The sequence below is a fragment of the Lathamus discolor genome, chromosome 9, assembly GCF_037157495.1.
Source record: "Lathamus discolor isolate bLatDis1 chromosome 9, bLatDis1.hap1, whole genome shotgun sequence".
NCBI classification, from domain to species: Eukaryota; Metazoa; Chordata; class Aves; order Psittaciformes; family Psittacidae; genus Lathamus; species Lathamus discolor.
Genome location: NC_088892.1, coordinates 9,699,941 through 9,717,842, shown reverse-complemented (window position 1 = coordinate 9,717,842; position 17,902 = coordinate 9,699,941). Strand labels below are relative to the sequence as shown.

The 17,902-nt window shown below is 36.3% G+C and overlaps 1 long non-coding RNA gene across 1 annotated transcript in view; it reads left to right on the top strand.

Annotated features, from left to right (window-relative positions):
- Positions 1–6,119, top strand: part of LOC136019483 (uncharacterized) — a 71,566-nt gene extending 65,447 nt beyond the window's left edge. Inside the window, exons 8-9 of the long non-coding RNA XR_010614906.1 lie at positions 3,560–3,661; positions 6,048–6,119. This is a non-coding gene — a long non-coding RNA (uncharacterized LOC136019483). The remainder of the gene's footprint in view (positions 1–3,559; positions 3,662–6,047) is intronic.
- Positions 6,120–17,902: the final 11,783 nt, after the last annotated feature.

The window sequence follows — 17,902 nt, the reverse complement described above, 5'->3', positions numbered from 1 at the left end:
ACTTCCCTAGGAGGACCTGCGAACATGACATATAAACTGATAGGGTTGTACCCATTGTGGTTTGCAGAAGTGCAAAGTATTAATCAGGTGGTTTCAATCCCTGCCTTTAGGGAAAACATTTGGATGGAGATCCAAGTAACAATCATTTAGAAGGATGTACTCAAGCCTTCTCTGCTCAAAGTCCCTTCCCTGGCACTCTGCTCAGAGTTATTTGTTGATTAGTTCTCGCATTAGTTGTACTCACTGGTACTAACTGATTTTGCTGCTGGGTCAGGCAGTATTTGTAGGCAGCCTGATTTCAAGCTGAATTCAGACTGACAAAGAGGATAACATACGTGCTTGGTGCCAAGTCTTGGACACACCTGGGCTTTCAGACACTCCCTGGAACAAGCAGCTCAGATACAGCATAGGCAAACCAAGTAACATCCTTTCTTTGAGGAAGGCTAAACAATGTAGGTGATGTCTAAATCCTAGTAGCACACATAATAGGACTAGCTGAAAACAAAATGAAAAGATGCACTATAAAATGAAATTGCCTTTCATATTCTAAATTCAAGATCAGAATTAGTTGGTAATACAAAAGGGTTAACAAAAAAACCTGTTAAATTACTCTACCAACTTGCATCATAAACTTCTTGGACTGGCTTGAAATAATCTAACAATGTTCTCCATAAAAAGTATTTAAAAATGGAGAAAGCAGCACTGAATATAGAATGGGTGAAGCAGAATACAATGAAATCCAAAGCAGAGCTGGTGATAACCATGCTTCTGAGCCACTGAGTGGAATAGAATGTTTTGCTGGAATCTCTAGATTATCAAGGAATAAAATTGTTTAAACTTATTATTTACTGGCTGCTAATAGTGTTTTTAATAGTGCTTTCTACACAGGGTGTCAGTAGGAAAGAGTAAGATCTACTTGTACTGAGTTATACAGGGTAGAATTTTAGCCTATTGGCACTGAAACCTTAGACAAAACAAACACAACACAAACAGTTGTTAAAATGAGCCATTATCCAAGATGCGTAAGATTGCTAAAATTTTGTGAAGTTCTTCAAAGACAGTAGTGGACAAAGTGGTCTATTTTAACTGAGGAAATCAAGGGGTAGGGCATAATAACAGGAAATATAAATACTTGATTTTTCACTATTTAAAAAGTGATTTCACATGGATCCTTTTTCTGATATAATGATCTCCTCAGCCCAGGCAGATGGGTCTAAATTAATAGGAGGATCTTTCAGTGATTTTACAAATTCCTTAATTTTCATTAGCTGGTGGTTTACGTGAACCATGGAAGCATACATCTCTTTCAGTGCCAAATTTAAAACCGCACTTAGATTTTCATAGACAAAAAATAATATAGCTCATATTTTATTGTTCTTTTAAAACTGGTGGAATTTCAGCTTGGTAATGATCAGCTAATTGACACATACAGGGCAATTAAAAATGTGAATCGCATATTTATTGTCCATTTTTTATAGTTTTTCCTTTCTGAACCCAGACTCCAGGCCAGCCTCCTATCCAAGTTTTCCTTCATGCCTTATTGTCTATTCTGTTCAGCTATTTAAAAAATGTGAATATCAACAATGGCTTTCAGTAGTGTATTGTCAACTTTTGTATGAAGCAATCTTGGTTGAATGAGAAGATCCCAGAGCTTATAGTTCTATCTACTGTGCTGCACTGGCTTTCTGCTTGAATGTGTGTGACTGATAACAGGACAAATTTCTACCTTCGTTATTACATTGCAGCTACATAATTCATTTGCCAAAATCTTTTAGGAAATATCTTTATAGCATATTGCACAAGACATCAGGTAAGTGCTTGTAGCGTAAAAATAAGTAAAGATCCAGCAACTGCCTTGTCAAATTTGTTAATCTGCTTCTGCTAGGTTGTTTTGCAGATTTTTACAATTTTGTGGGTAGCTGTGTGCCCTGAGACATCTCTAGCAGAACATCTTTGCTCACATAAGGAAATTTGTACTGGATCTGCATTGCTTTTGAAGTCTAAAAGCAATATTTAGAAATAGATGGGGAAAAAATGTTGCAAATGTTTGCACAGCTTATGGATTTTCAAGTAACAGATGTTGCCGATGTTTTGTCAATACACAAGCTTGTTTCTGTCTAGAATTTGTAATACCAAAACCGTATAAAGCATCTTTGTTTAACTGGTTGTTAGCCTTCACAGTCTGATATAAACTTATTTTTATATGAGATAATTGTAATTTAACTGTAATTTAACTGTGAACTGAAGCTAATTTTCTAGACACCCTTTTCAGGAAATCCCCAATAATATCCAGTTTATTCTTTCATTTCCATTAACAGGTGGCAAAACAGGTAAAACACAAGCAGCTGTTTCCTGTCATTCTCCATCTCATTTGTTGACAGTTAATGTCACTTTGAAAAGGGTTAATTTGAGAGATCATTTTTCTTAACGATTTGATTGCTGCAATGACATAAAGGGATAGCACTGTATAGTTCTTGATCCTGTTGGAGAAACTGAAGCAGAATGTCCATTGCAGCCTCTTTTTGCCTAGATTAGGTGAGCAGGATCTAGCCCACCATATTGTATAAAAAAATAGTTAATGCATTCATCATGTATCAATTTAATATTAATATCAGACTCCAGAGCATGTGTGCTGTGGTAAGAATAGCATAAAACGTAGATATGCAGCATCCCTCTGGGTAGAATATCTAGGTATGAACACTATCCTGTTTGACACTGTGTTATCAGTTTCCCATTAATTCATCTTCTTGTCTCTTTGTCCCAGATCCTGGACTGTTTTCAGTGCCTGTGTCCGCTTTGTCTGTATACTGTCTGCAGACAGACAATGACCATTAAATATATGTGTGCATATATGTGCATAAGCAGAAAAAGCATCATACAATACACTGTTTAACAGGTTGCAACCTCTGTGGCAGATATGTAATGTAGTGCTTATTTAAAGGTACTTACACAATTATACTCTTGTTGAACGCATGAAAGATCCCTGTGTTTTAAGAAGTGTATCAAAAAACAGGTTAAAAAGCAATTTATTTCATAGGAGATGAAAACTTTAAGAGCAGAAACTGTCATTTTTATACCTATACTCTGATACTGAAGAGTGACAATAGATATTTTTGAAACAATACATTAATAACGAAGGTTTGCTTTCTACATTGCTTATTGCTACCTGGTATGTTTATAATCTTAATAGTTTTGAAGTATTTTACAGATGCTAATTTATGCCATAGTTATACTCATTACTATAACAGCCCCTGTCAGGGTAAAAGGATTTAATGAAAAACTTCATAATAAATTTTACTTTTAGCTGAAGGGGTTAAGGATTTTTGTATGGACAGCATTACACAGATGGCACAAACAATAAGGTAGGGTAAGATTTAAGACTATTTTACATCATAAATTAGGAATCAGTGTCATGTAGAATTTAACGAGGAAAAGAATAAAATTTTGATTTCTGGTTTTGTCTTTTGAATGACTGGAAAAAAGCTTTCTTTAAGAACAAAAAAAAAAAAAACCCAGCAATTCCATTTGATTTTAAAAATAGACTTTCTTTATATTTCAGTCTTCATCTTCAGCGAAAGGAGATTAAAGACTTAGGAAGCCTAAGAGAAAAGTTTTATTAACATCTTGAGGAAGATGTGAAAGCAGCAGCAAGCAAAAAAAGGTACAGTGCCCACTACAAATGTTATATTTTTCATACATGATATACAGAACACTCTATCTTTCCAGAAGTGCCCAACTGAGAAGTAAATCGTTAAATCTATTGCAAAACTGTGTTTCTGAATTTAATTAAGAGATGGACTAGTTGCTTAGTTGATATCATTCCATAGCACTTTGGAATCATTCACTCATCTCTTGTACAATATAGGTATTCATAAGGTGTCATAATTATGACTGCGGTCCACAAAAAGACCCCACCATCCTGCCAGTGATAGTTGTGATGAAATTTGGGGTTTAAAATGATTTACGACTTTTCCATGGTGACATAATAAGATCTTCAATTATTTTTTTCAGTGTATTAGAACTCCCAGAAATTTATCGAGAGGATCAGAGAGGTGTTCGTTTGTTGATTTTACTGAACTGTGTCCAATATAACAACAGGTTTCTTGTCTGGGTTTTTTTTTTTTATTTATAAAAATCTTTCTAGTTGTATAGTGATAAGTTAACCCCCTTTCAGAAACTAAAACTCTGTGGAAAGTGATGTTTAGGAGGTACGCGAGTTTTAAATACAAAGAGATTCTCCTGTTTTCTTTATCTACAACCCTATATATGACCAGTGTTAGTTGTCCAGATGATATACTGGGACATTTTTCTTAATTAGGTACTGTCCATATCTAAAAAAGCTGCTGTTTAAGTCGTCTATGTAACCCTTAGTCTTTGCTTGTCTTAAAGAAGTTTGACTCTTCACTGTAGACCTGAGACTGCCTTTGATTCTTGTAACTCTCAAGTCATGTTGCATTTCTATAGCAATTTTATATAGATGTATTACTTACAGACATTAGAAAGTACTTCTTATAACCATGAGTCAATAAAGATGTTCCTTTATGTTGTAGAAGAGGAGAAGCTAAAGTGTGAGCTTTACTTGTCTGAGATCAGCCAATGAGCTTTGCAAAACAAACACTAGTAGGGGTGGGTGTTCAGAATCAAGTCACGGAGTCCATCTCTGTAATGCCATGTAATGTGTGTTGCCAGTCATGGTATAGACAGGAAAAGGTTCTTTTTCCTCAAAATCCCTTCACTGCCTCACTCTACATGTAAATTTAGCATACATACTTCTTCCCTTCCTTGTAATTTCTTTTTTTCCCCCAGGCAACCTCACATATATTGTGGCAGTTTTAAGTAGGGGATGATGTTTCACTCATGATTTTCTAAACTAATTTTTACATCCTCATTCTAAAAGATCAGTCAAGCATTTTGACAGCTTATCTGCACTCAGTCATGCTTTCTTTATATGTATATATACACGTATATGCATGTTGGCAGGGTGTAAAGGAGTCATTAGGTTGTTTACTCACTCATTTTTAACTTGCAGAAGGGAACAGAAGGGTTTTCAACTTGGGGGGGTGGGGTATGTTGTAGATATGTAAAATGAGGCTTTTAGCTGTGCATCTGCCTTATGTCTCAGCAGGACTAGGAGGTCAGGAACTACCATCTGATATGCTGTGGCAGTTTACACAAGTTAAAAATATAAGCCAAAACCTTTCTCTTTCTTTCTTCTGAATTCTTCACCCTTTGGAATGAATCAAGCCACCATATGTTTTCATCCCCATGAGGTGTGGCAAGCAGGACAACCTGCTCACCATAATGTCCTTCTGATGTAGCTGGTCAAGGTTACTATTTTGCTCTTCTGACACATTATCAATTATCCTGCCAACAGACTGATATTGGACCTGTAGTTTTCTTATAAAATAAAAAACTGAGTTTAATTAAATCATCAGTAACTTGGACCTAATTATTTCAGACATTATTTAATTAATGTTTCATGGATACCTAATGTAATTAGGGTTCCTTTAATAAGACCTTCTATGACATTAAAATATATGACCTTTATCTTTCTTATCATCCATAGTCTGACAACTCAGATTTGTCATTTTCACTATAGGTATAGTTTGATTAAATAGAACAGAATATAAAATTAATCTAGCAAATTATAGTTGTTTGTTTCTTTTTTTTTGGCTACTTAAAGACTAATAAGTTAAGTCTTTTAATTAGCAGTGTCGGTACAGATGTTCATGCTAACATTTTGCCTTTGTGGTTTTTTGGACTGTTTCTTTCGTATATCATTTTTTATGACAAAAGTAGATAACAACCAGACTTTATTAATCATGATGAAGGGTTCAATCTTTTAGATATGAAAAATAAGGAGCTATTCTTTATAGTAACAATGACTAGTAACTTTTTTTATGTTGAAGACACTTCTGCAGAGAACTTAACTTTTCTGGTCACAAACTTCTCAAACGTAACGCTAGTTTTAATGTGGATGAATGTGAGATTACTAGGCTGGTCCTTTTTAGGAGTTACAGTTTCTCTCTTCTCCACTGTTTTTTCAGGGTAGTTACTCAAGATCCAGTGAAAGAGCATTTGTCATATGAAAAATGTAGAGAAAAAGAATGTGATTGAAGGGATATTATAAGCTTTCTTGGAACAACACTCATCTGATCTTGTTTCCTCACTCCCTCAAGAGCTTTTCTATCTCACCTTCAAAAGTAGAACTGCTCCAGTGACTTCACTCATGTTTAAGTTCCACTCACAGCATTAGATCTTACTAATGTCTGTAAAATGTAGCACACAGGTAAGAGTTTTGCTAAGTCCTAGCGCTGACATTCATAATCCTGTTACTTTAAATGAAAAGGAGGACAGCTGCCTAAGTGTAAGGGGGAAAAAAGAAATTAAAAGCTAAACAAGCAGAATGCAACCTGGCTATTTAATAAGCCAATATGAAAGCTCCACACGCAACAAAAATATAGGTAAAATGTACAGATGTCTATAAATGGAATAAATTAAATTTATTTCTATTAATGTTTTGGTTATTTTGAATGATGAATCTTTGGAATATGGATAGTTTCCACCAACTCTGTGTCTATTAAAAGTCAATCCAAAAATCTGATATTTGTTTCAGATGTTCAAGAAAAGGTTTAGGTAAATTCGTAGTCAGAAAGACAACACAAAGCTTGGAAAATATCAGTGACATATAGTCTGCTTTTTTTCATTATGCTAAGAAAAAACTGAGGGGTGATCATCTAGAGAAGCAAAACAATATATGTCGTTTTCTGCTCTCCCCCTCAATAAAAAATAGAAGGACAAAGAAACCTCTTGGCTCAGAACCAGTGCAGATGCTGAGGTAGAATAACTTTGTCTTCAGTGGAGAATGTAGAGAAGAAAGCAGTTGACTGACTCATGCTTTTATTCCCTTCGTGAGAGTTTTAACACCAGAAATGTTCTCTGGAGAGCAAACATGTTAAACAAATTGGTGAGCACTGCAGAGCAGATTTCAGACATAGTCTTTGAAGAAGAGGGGAGATTTCTTCTGCTCCACTTCAGAAAAGGGGAGAAACTCATGCTAAATTTTAAGCCTGTGAAGAATCCTATTTAAATCTGTGATGATATTCCCACACTTAAACAGGAGCTAAAGGGGTTTGCTCCGTAGCAAGGAAAAGCCTTAGTGAGCTATCTGGTCTACACAGTATCTGTTGAGGTGGTAAGGAGAATGAGCAAAGAGCTGTAGTTGCAATTAAGGGTGGGAAAACCACTGATCAACCTCAAGGTTGATCAACCTCAGTCTGATCAACCTCAAGGAATAAAATGCCAAGTAAACACTGGGCACTTCGTTTCATTTGATTTACTCCAGTGTTCTACCATAGCTGCCTGGAGTAGTTAGCAGTTTAATATGTGCGTAACCCAAAATTTTGCCAGGAGGGATATACAGTAGTGTCACCTGTGTAACATCACTGATAATACATCTTCATTTCCTTCTGCAATTTCAAGCCTTTTCACACTGACATAACTAGACACTGTTTCAGATCTATTGACTTCTTCAAAGATGACCTGTAACTTTCTAGTAAGTCCTGCTCGCTAAAGAGCTGGGGATTTGTATCAAGGCCTTAAAACTAGAGAAATGTATGATATGCAGGTACCAGAGAGAAATGGTATCTGAAAAAGTGACAACAGCAGCTTCTTATATAGAGTCCATAACCTTCTTCCCATTGAAATTAAAACAGTTACATTCAGCACACAGCAACCCCTGACTTTATACATTAAATGAAATTGTCATATCAATTTAATGTCGTAATTAGTACCTATATTTTGTTTGTTGATTGCAGACTGCAATTGGTGTTGAAAATAGTCACTAACCAGTACTAGCAGTATTCAATTAAGATTTTAAAAATGTAATAAAGTCAGTGACCAAGACTGATCCCACTTGCATAAATTCCCAGTAGGGTAAGAGGATGTGAAGGGGTTAAGCCCAGAAGATTCATCACTACGCAAACAGGCATCTGCAGAATTCCACTCCTATTGCTGCAGTGAGTCCATGTCAGAGCAAGGCCTCCCACTGAACAGGGTTTTGGGGATAGGAGAACAGTAAAAATCTTTCCCCTCGCCCTTTCTGGTTCACCTGTCTTACAATCTTTTGAATGTTATATTGTCCTCTGATCAGCTGATGATCTGCTGATTCTCTCTGAAGTTAGTTTTTGATATTTTACATCACACATCTTTATAGTCACAGTTAGATTTTACCATTTTTTCATTAACACAATGGAAATTGAATTACAGTGAGAATCTATGTGAGTAGAAAACACCTAATCTCTCCATGGATATTCAAGAGAAATAGGATCGATATAGAAAAATCTACTGGATAAAAAGAACTTGATCCAAGCATGTAAAAGTAAATTGATCTGATTACACAGATTACTGAAAACTGGTCACCTTGGCTGCATTAGGACCTTTAAAAGCAAACACAAATCAGTGAATCATTTTAATCAAATTTAATTTAGATTATACACTTTCACATGAAATCTAATTTAGTTGGAATTACTCGGTCATGACTTGTCTGCTCCCCACAGGACAAGGTTAAAGAGATTACATTTGGGTTCATGTCAGCAGCATCTGCTAGTTAGCCCTCTGAATGCTGATTTAATGAGAGAGGTTATGCTTAGTCTCTTGGAAAGACTTCTGGTTTAGGCAGGTGCTTGAGAGATATTATTAATTTAGTATGATACAAGCAGTGATGTTATCGTAGTTGGAAAACACTTGTATCATTATTTTCATGTCTATAAAATGCCCTGGTGATTTTAGTTATTTCTGTTTAGCAGCTTTTTGAGGGTTTCCTTCTAATCAATCTTTAATGTACTGCTTTAGGGAGATAGAAGGTTCCAGTTAGAGAAAGAACAGCTTTTTTTAAATGCCTTGGGGCTTCTCTATAAGAGGAGCAAGTGAGCATTAAGCTACAACATGAATTTACAGAGAACTGGAAGGTACCAACCCTACATCTAGGTAATGCTTTATTTTGTCTTACCTATAGAAAATCTACACCTACAGTCAGATCATTCACAAAAAGCCCCTAGCGTGTTAGGCCGCTTGCTCTGCAAACAGACCTTTATTTCTTTGTATTCAACTATCCAGAGCCAGATTCTAGCCTCCCATCATTGTAGCATTGAGATTTTATCTTTACATGAATAGGATATATTGTAGTTAGTTACTAGTAGATGGGAAAAAAGTCTAAGTGAGTTCAGCATTTGGTGTTGAATGTAGTGAGGGCAAGCTCCATTCTGATGGAGCAGCTACTCCACAGCAGAAACAGGGGCAGTGGTCACTATTCCTACTTCTTCAGCCCTGTTGCGGAAGATAAGGTCAAAATAATTCTGAAAACCTGTTGCTCACTACCTCCTTCTGAACCAGAAAATGTCCAATGACATTGTGAACCACCACGGTTGCCAAAGATACGTCCATGATTCTCCAGACAGAAATCAGTGCACAGGCACAAAATGCAGTGTGCGTAAGACATGCTTACTCAGGTATCTGCTGCCCCTCTGACCTAAGTGCTGGATGTGCAGAAATCAGAGACAAAGAGGCTAAGTCCACATATTCTTCCTGGACAGAATTTCTACAAGGAAAGAAAGGACAGACTGAGGAACTCTGGATATATGTAACCTTAACTGGTTCCTTAATGCAGGATGTAAACAGTGGACTTAAATAGACTTAACTGTCTGAAAGTATGTTCCTGCCTATCCAGGAGCCGTTCATCCTAAAGTAGCTTTCTCTCACATATGGAAAAGATGAGACAGGAATTCATTCAGGGTAAATCAGCACCATTTCACTGAAATCAATGAGTTGCATCAATTTTAGAGATACTGCATGTTTTCTGCTGCTTTTTTAAGCACTGTTTCTGGTTCTCCAGAAGGCAAAAACTACTGGAACTATTAATCTCCAAAGTTCTGATAAAGAATTTTGAATAACAATTGAAATTCATTACAAAATTTTACTATTTTGATGCATAATTTCCCTGGTAGAGGGGCTTAAAACTCTCTCTGTAATTACCATAACAGCATAAGGGTCGAGCCATTAAAATAATCTCTGGCAATTCTGTGTTATTCATGCTATTTTTGAAGAATGCTGCAGACACAATGTTCTTTGCTGCACTGGCTGTTTTCTGTATGTCTCTCTAGCCTTTCTCTTCCCCTATGTATAAATGGTCAATTCTTATATATGTACTAGAAGAATGTACATCTCCAAAATTAATAAATCCACCCCAAAGAAATACCATTTATATATGACATCCATAATCATATCAAAGAAAACTGTGCAAAATTGAGAAAAATGGGGACATACCTTATTACAATTACCTTCTATTCTAGCATATTTTTCTTATTAGCAGTGCAGACAAAAGGCAGCCCTCCTATTTTATTTTAAATGAGCCTAATAGAAGTATCTCATCCCCTTCATTTTCATATAAAATTACACTGTGGAGCCTGATCCTCCTGCCTTAACTCAGGCAAAATACCTACTGCTGTCCCTGGAAACAACATCTATATAAAGATTACAGGGTTAGGACCTGGTATTTACACTTTTGCTCTGGCTAACCACTGTTGTTCATTTTGTGTTGTGTGGCACTCCCAAATTGTCTTTTTTTAAGATGGAAACATGCAAGCGACGTACTGAACTTGGTCAGCCTTTGATAAGAACAAATACAAGCATGCAGTGATTTAATTTAGAAATTGCATGGTTCTGTGGCAGTTGTGACAAGGTAAAGACATGATAAGCTTGTGTGAATGTATTTCTTAAGATGGTACTACTGTTGAACTATCAAATGTTTTTTGCATCCAAATTACCTGTTTGAGTTTACAGAAGCTTTACATTCAAAAAATACAGAAGAGGAGATATTTTCAGAATATTGTCAGAAATTGTCAGAATTTGTCAGAATAATTCAGAAATTGTCAGCATTTTTCTGACAGTGTCCTATACATATGCAGGCAAACCCCTGGCAAACCCTGAAATTTGTGAAGCATCAGGAAGGAAGATAGAACTGTGCTGTTTCACATAGCTCATAGGTATGGCCAGAGACAAATGATAATAAGGATTCCTGATTCTAGTGAAATTTGGTGAGTTTGAATTTGAAGAAGCATTCACAAACATGCTACACAGAGGTTGTGTAGCTAAGACAGCTATCTAGCTGATTATCTGTATGGAAACAGATTCCAAACTTAGTTATGTTTGTGTGATCCTGATACAATTTATATCATGCACAGCATGTCCCTGATGCCCTGAAATGTGCTTCTATCCCCAGAATCCACACAAGTGAAATTCAAAGAGACAAAAAAGAAGTAAAATGAGACATAGTCAAAATGTACAATATTGCATTCTAAATTAAATATCTATGCAATGAAAAATAGATTTGGACACATTCTATATTTGAGGCATAGGTTCCAATGTTGGAAGACTCTGAAGACAGGAATGCAATAAAGAATAGAAACGAACTGCTGACTGCCAGGAATTGTCAGAGCTCAAACTGAGATCTGAATTTACCAATTTGAACCTCCTTCTATTAAATTATCACAATAAAAGCACAGTGTAGTGCAATATACAGTACAGACACCAAAAAATCCCACCTGCTTAGTTCATGGTCATGGAGGACAGCTAAAGAGCATTGCCACTCATCACAATTAAGATTTCTAGAAAATTAGAATAAAAGTGCTGAGTTTAATTACCCCTTTAAATTAGCTCACTAGAGAGCTACTTAATTCCTGTGATGATAGAAGATAAACAGAGCTGTTTGCGTATTGTTTCTTTCAGAATTCTTCAGATGCGGAAAAACAACTTTTCCTGCTATTGCAGTAATTTTTATTTCTAGATCATTTCTAATGCAAATATTGTCCTAATATCAAGTGGTGAAGAAGTTGACTGACTTGGCAATGGAGATAGAGTGGGAATGTAAAGGATTAGAGTGCTTAATGTACTGGAAAGAAGTTTATCAATACTGACAATTCTCACAGTGCTTAATCAAACATTTACGACAAGTGGAGAAGCAGGCAGTAAAGACTTTGGGGCTTTTGAGAAATAAAAGCAAACAAACTGTCTTGTTAGAACATGTCAATTTATAGTGGAATAAAGAAATGCCTATAATTCAGTTACTCTTTCCATATAGATAGCTAGTGGCTTTAGGTAGCTAGCTAAAGTGTACTGACTTTAAAATGACTGTAAGTAACTCCTGAGGAAAATGGAATATAACTTTAGTCTTTTTAAATCAGACTTTACTGTTAAGCTTCATTTACAGCTTGATGACTATTAAAAAGGATTATGATCTTTTTTCCTTATAGGCAATTTGTAAATGAATTTGTGTTTACCTTACCAGAGCTTGAGTCTGTGCTAGAGACAGGACCAAAGCTGGGAGACATGTGCTGCTCTATATGTCTCTGCGGGATTAATTTAGGAAAGAGGCTCATAGACCTGAATTGCCTGAGCTAGATCTTCTCAAATAAGAATATGTAGATTCCCTACTTGAAATATTGCTGTTGGTTCAGGATATCTAGAATCCTATCTAAAAAGCCTGACTTAAATCCTACTGTAGCTTTGAGCCATATTGTTAGTGAAAATCTGAATCCTGTTCAAAGAGAAAATAGATTCCAGTTTCTGTTTGGATTTCAGTGGTACTGAGATAAATGTAAGGTAGCTCAGCAGTAGTCATACTGTTGGATTTACACTCATATCAGAATGCTCTTAATTTGGAACTTGATATCCCGATATCAAAACTAAAGATCAGTAAACATTTTTAAGGAAACAGGTTCTGTAAAACCAGGAATGTTAAAATCCCATGTGAAGGAGCAATAGGAATATACAACAGACTATGTGAGCAGAGTGAAAGGAAAGTTACTTCCTTGAGATAATCTCAACAGCCAACTAAATAATAAAAGTAGGGATGACTACTTATCAAACTACTGGTAATATGACACTACAATAGCATGCTTGTCATCCAGTAATGTAGTTAAATTTAACTCTCAGAAAAAGAGTAGAGTAGGACCCTGAGCTGTGTTAGCTAAAAACCATAAAATGAATAAAAGATGCTGAGTTCAAGAGTGAGATTAATTAGAAAGCAATTAAAAAGTAGTAAGAATTCAAGACAGCACTTTTATTCACTTTTTTGGAAGTGAGTGAATATAAATGAAGTTGTCTTGTATATATTTTTGCAACCTAGTGATAATTGTGCTTACACCTACTCTTCCAGTTTAGAATTTAGTATGGGTTCAGGCATTTTACTGTTGGCCCTTGTAGGTCTGGTACTCAAAACTTTAAAGTGCCTGGCTACACAATGAATATGCAGATGTGAGCTTAATTTGTATGTCTGTTTACCATCACCACACATGCAAATGGACAACTACCTGGTTGGCCATTCACACCTGCTAATACCCAGTATGCACACAGTCATGGCAATTTCACATGCAGATTATAAACACTGTTGCATGGTTTAAAGACTGAAAAATCCCATGTAGTGGTAATATCATTTTGGTATTTCTACTGAAATGGTTTTATCTTATTATGTACACTCCTGGTTTCGTTCATCCACTTACATTTTTTCATAGTCATTTATCTGGTCACCGCTTACATGGGCATATCTAGTTTTTTAGAAAGAAGCTATTGCACAATATATCTCACCTATTGCACTAGTCTAGATGAAGTTACATCACTAAATTCATTCCTGCTGCACAGAATTAATAACAAACAAGGGAAAATATGCTATGTGCAACTTTTTTAAAATGTTTTGTTCTATTAATTTTCATGCTGTTCTTCTGAGTCCTGTTCTTCATAGGGAATACACAGGTGGAGACATCTATTAATTTAACCAGTTTTAATCAGTCATTTGTAAAATCATATCATCAGTGTTAACTTCAGTGAATTGAATTATCCTTCTATCCATTTTACAGAGATGGAGTAAAGAGGTTACTTGTCTGGTTTCTAAAAAAAGCAAAAAGTGGTATTTTCTTATGCTGTAAGTTACAGATACAGTAAAGTCAATGGTATAATGAAAATATATGGATAGTTTACCTTGATATAGATAATATATCTTGATATAGATAATTTATCTTGAAGACTTATACATTCTAATCTCAATCATGATTGTTTCTCTTTAACTACCTTTTCCTCAGAAACACAGCAGAGAAAAATTCAAGTCTTCTCGAATTTGTCCTACTCCTGTGGCTCAAACTTTAGAAATGATAATACAAAGTTACTTGTTTGCAGAACAAATTACTGGAAGAGACTGGTAATAGTGTATAGTATTACCTTAACTCTAGGTGGAAAGGATGACAGAACAAAATACACTCTGCAATTAATAAGTTAGTGTCTATGCTATATAGTGCCGAGGCTTCCGCTTTACTATTATACAAGTGTGAATACTGATTCAGTCTCAGACAACTACCACATAAACACAATAGAGATTTTTCCATTTCATCTTGCTGTAAGTTACACAGTGATTGTGTCTACTAATGCGTGTGTGTGTTGCATATATTTGTTCTACCTGTAACTGTTTTATCAGTCTGTAAACAGTAGAATTTGGGGGGCATGACACGCATAAAATGAAAAGCTAAGCAGTGCTGATCACACTAACGGTCAGTGTAATCAGAGTCTATATTTGATCAATATCTTACCAGTATCTGTTGTCATCATTCTTTAGATATTACATGACCTTGAGCTGCAATCATCATGGTTTTGATACATCTTTAGTGAGTAAACATGCATGATCTGGCCTAATGCCATGAGCATAATAAGTAAAAATCATAATTAAAAAAAATCCCTTTCATTTTGCAAGCATGTAGCTGACAAAAATGGCAGGTGTGTGATTAGTGAAACCATTTGAGTTCTATTCTGGGAAATAAGACCAGGGTCAGGTATTTCTTCAAGTCTATAAATAAATAGTTCATGTTGCTAATTGTCTAATTAACTCAATGGAAAATATGTCAGATATGTAGTGGTAGCAAGGCTGAGGATTTCCAGCTCCAACACCTACCAGATATCAGTTATTTTCTTTTGTAACCATCCAGGATCAGGCCAAAAAAACTACAGATAAAGGGTTTTCTTTTGACCAGTTCATGTCCTCTGTGCCATCTTGCCCTTTTTTGAGCAAGCAGTTAGCGTGCGTGGAAAACAGTGAAACTTGGCTTTGCTCTTAATCTTCAAGAAAAGTTTTTTTAAGTAAGCTACAGCAGTGTAAGTATCAATCCAGCAGGTCTCACATCAGCCTTCAATCTGGAAGTGTGCAGGTTCCCCTAACATAAAGTAGTAAACCTTCAGAATGTGTAGTTGGTTCAAGCTCACGTCTTCACTTGATTAATCTACAGTCATTGTGTAACACTGTATCAATGGAAAATGATTAGTCTGGGAAGTTTGATTGTTGTTTAATTCTGATTGTGCATTTTCATGCTATACAACAGCGCAGACATTTTTTCTCTGTAGCTCTCATTTCCTCAGACACTTAAAATTAAGGAAGGCCAAAGGAATAATAACGCTGTAAATTTAAATATGTTCTATGGCTCGTGATTAGTTTTGAATAGGAGAAATAGTAACACTTTTCCTTTACATGACAATGTTCTACCTGGTAGCTTTGCATCCTGTGGCAGTTCTTGAGCAGCACCTGAACACTGTGGAAGTGTGGGGTGTCCTCTCTTGGGCTAGGAAATCACCCCACTAACTGGGTAGCGCAGGAGCAGAGGACCTTTGCTAAGCAAGGACATGCTCCTGCTTACTACTCCGCTTACACTGGTACATGAAGGTGTAGGTTCTCTCTGTTTCAGTAGAAATCCTATTTGTCATTCATCTTGTGAGCCAAGACCATCTGTCTTACTTGTGTCTTGCATGAGCTTGAAAATTGGCTTTTGCTAACACTCACTCTTTAGAAAGTTTCATCTTTTTCTTTGCTATAATTACTGTATTTGAATATTTTCCATACCACTCCAGTCAGTCCCCAGTTCATTCAGAACATATTCTTTACATATTACTTCACCGAGTTACAAATAATATAAGGCTTTAGATGGTATTGATAACATTTTCTTCATTCTCTGGTTTCTTTCATCCTGATGTTTCATTAGAACTGTTCCAAATTAATTACAAAATGTAGATCTGACTGTTGCTTTTCCATTAGCTCAGGTTTGCTTTGAGTCCTTTTCAGCTTGTAGTATTTATGGGCATGATCAATTACAGATATGCAAGATGATCAAGCCCTGGGCTGATCTAATCTAGCCCAAGAGATCTGTTTCCACATATTTCCTATGTCTTTCAGAAGGTTTTCTTGCATTACTACTATGCCCATTGTCTGCATCTGTAAATAGAGCTAGAACTTTCTTATCTCACATAGAATGCTGTTAAGTAAAAACTGCACTGATTATTGTAACACATTCAAATACCATGATAGAGCCATAGAAGCATCGAAAGAACCTGCAGTTCATTTTATTTAATAGAATCTGGGAATTTTTATAAAAAGGCTGTATATGAAGTTTGCAATGTTTTGTGCAAGTTAGCTGCCATTCAAGTAGTTTAACTTGACTGAACCTACAACAAGTAGCTGTGTCATTGTTGATAAGAATAGTCTGGTGTTCCCATGCAAGACTAGGGCACAACTACCTCCCAGTAATTTTTCAGTAGCTTTACTGGGAGCTGCTGGTGTGCAAATAATACAGGCTAGAGTCTTTATGGAGTTTGTGTATGGAAATTGGAAACAAGACACACCAATCAAGTCTGCATTAGCACTGATTAAAATCATAAATACCAAGTGTTTTCTTACAAACCTACAATTATTTTTCAGCTTCATTCCAAATATCCTGGAGAATCCTATGAATTCAATAGCCTCTGTACAATATATTTCTGAATGTTAATTCTAAAACTTCACTGGGCATCCTTTAGATACATCTTGTCTATGAAGCCTTCAAATCAAAGTTGAGTATGGCAGTTTTGTGAGATGACACTATTTTCCAAGGGGTTGTGGAATCCTTTCCTAGAAGAAACTGAACCTTATATTGACGGGCTGTTTTGCAGAAGTGTGAATGGGGTGGGCCAGGGAGGCAGTGGCAGGTGACAACAGGAAAAGACAGCAAAAAGGAAACCAACCATGCCACAAAGAACATAAACTGCCTTACAGATGTGTGGTCTCTCAGCTGGTCCCTTCTCTGCCACTAAATGATTCCTTTTCAAGCCTTTTTCCCCCTCCTCCTGCATTGCACAGAAGCCTCTTACTCACTTCCTATCAGGTAGTAGCCTCAGGACTGCATACCAAATCCCCTTTTCCCCTCCATGCTACATTCACTGAGCAGCATTTTGCTTTCTTCTGCCAGAATAAGGCTGTGTTTGGTGGGTTGTTTTCTGTTTTCTAACATGATGAGGATCCTGTGATCCCCACCTACATTCAGACCTAATGTCTAATCCACCCGGAAACACCTTACACTCCTGTGCCTTATCACTGTCCCATGCGCAGGGAGCACCATCTCCCAGTAATTACCCTGCACACGTTCCTGACAGATCTGGAGAAGATAATCTAGTGGAATTAAAAGGACCTCTTAACCAAGGAGAATTGGGTTTTGATCATATTCTTTGGATGAGAAAGCTGGTGGCTGCACCAGCAACAATATCCACTGTGTCCCTCTCGGTGCACATTGTGTGACTGATCCACCTGCTTCAAAAAGGGCCTTGAGATACCCGTCTCACAAGTTCTTAACTTATGTATCACTGCATAAATTCTTCCTCTGCAAATGCGGGCCATACTTGCCATACTAGAAAAGATGTCATGTACAGAGTTTGATAGATCTTGACCACTAACACAGCTAATGAGAACCTTGATCTCCATTGTTCATAGTCCTAAGCAGCCATCTATAAGTAAGAAGTAATTGAGAATTATGACGGTGCTTAGTCATGAGTCTGCACTGTTCAT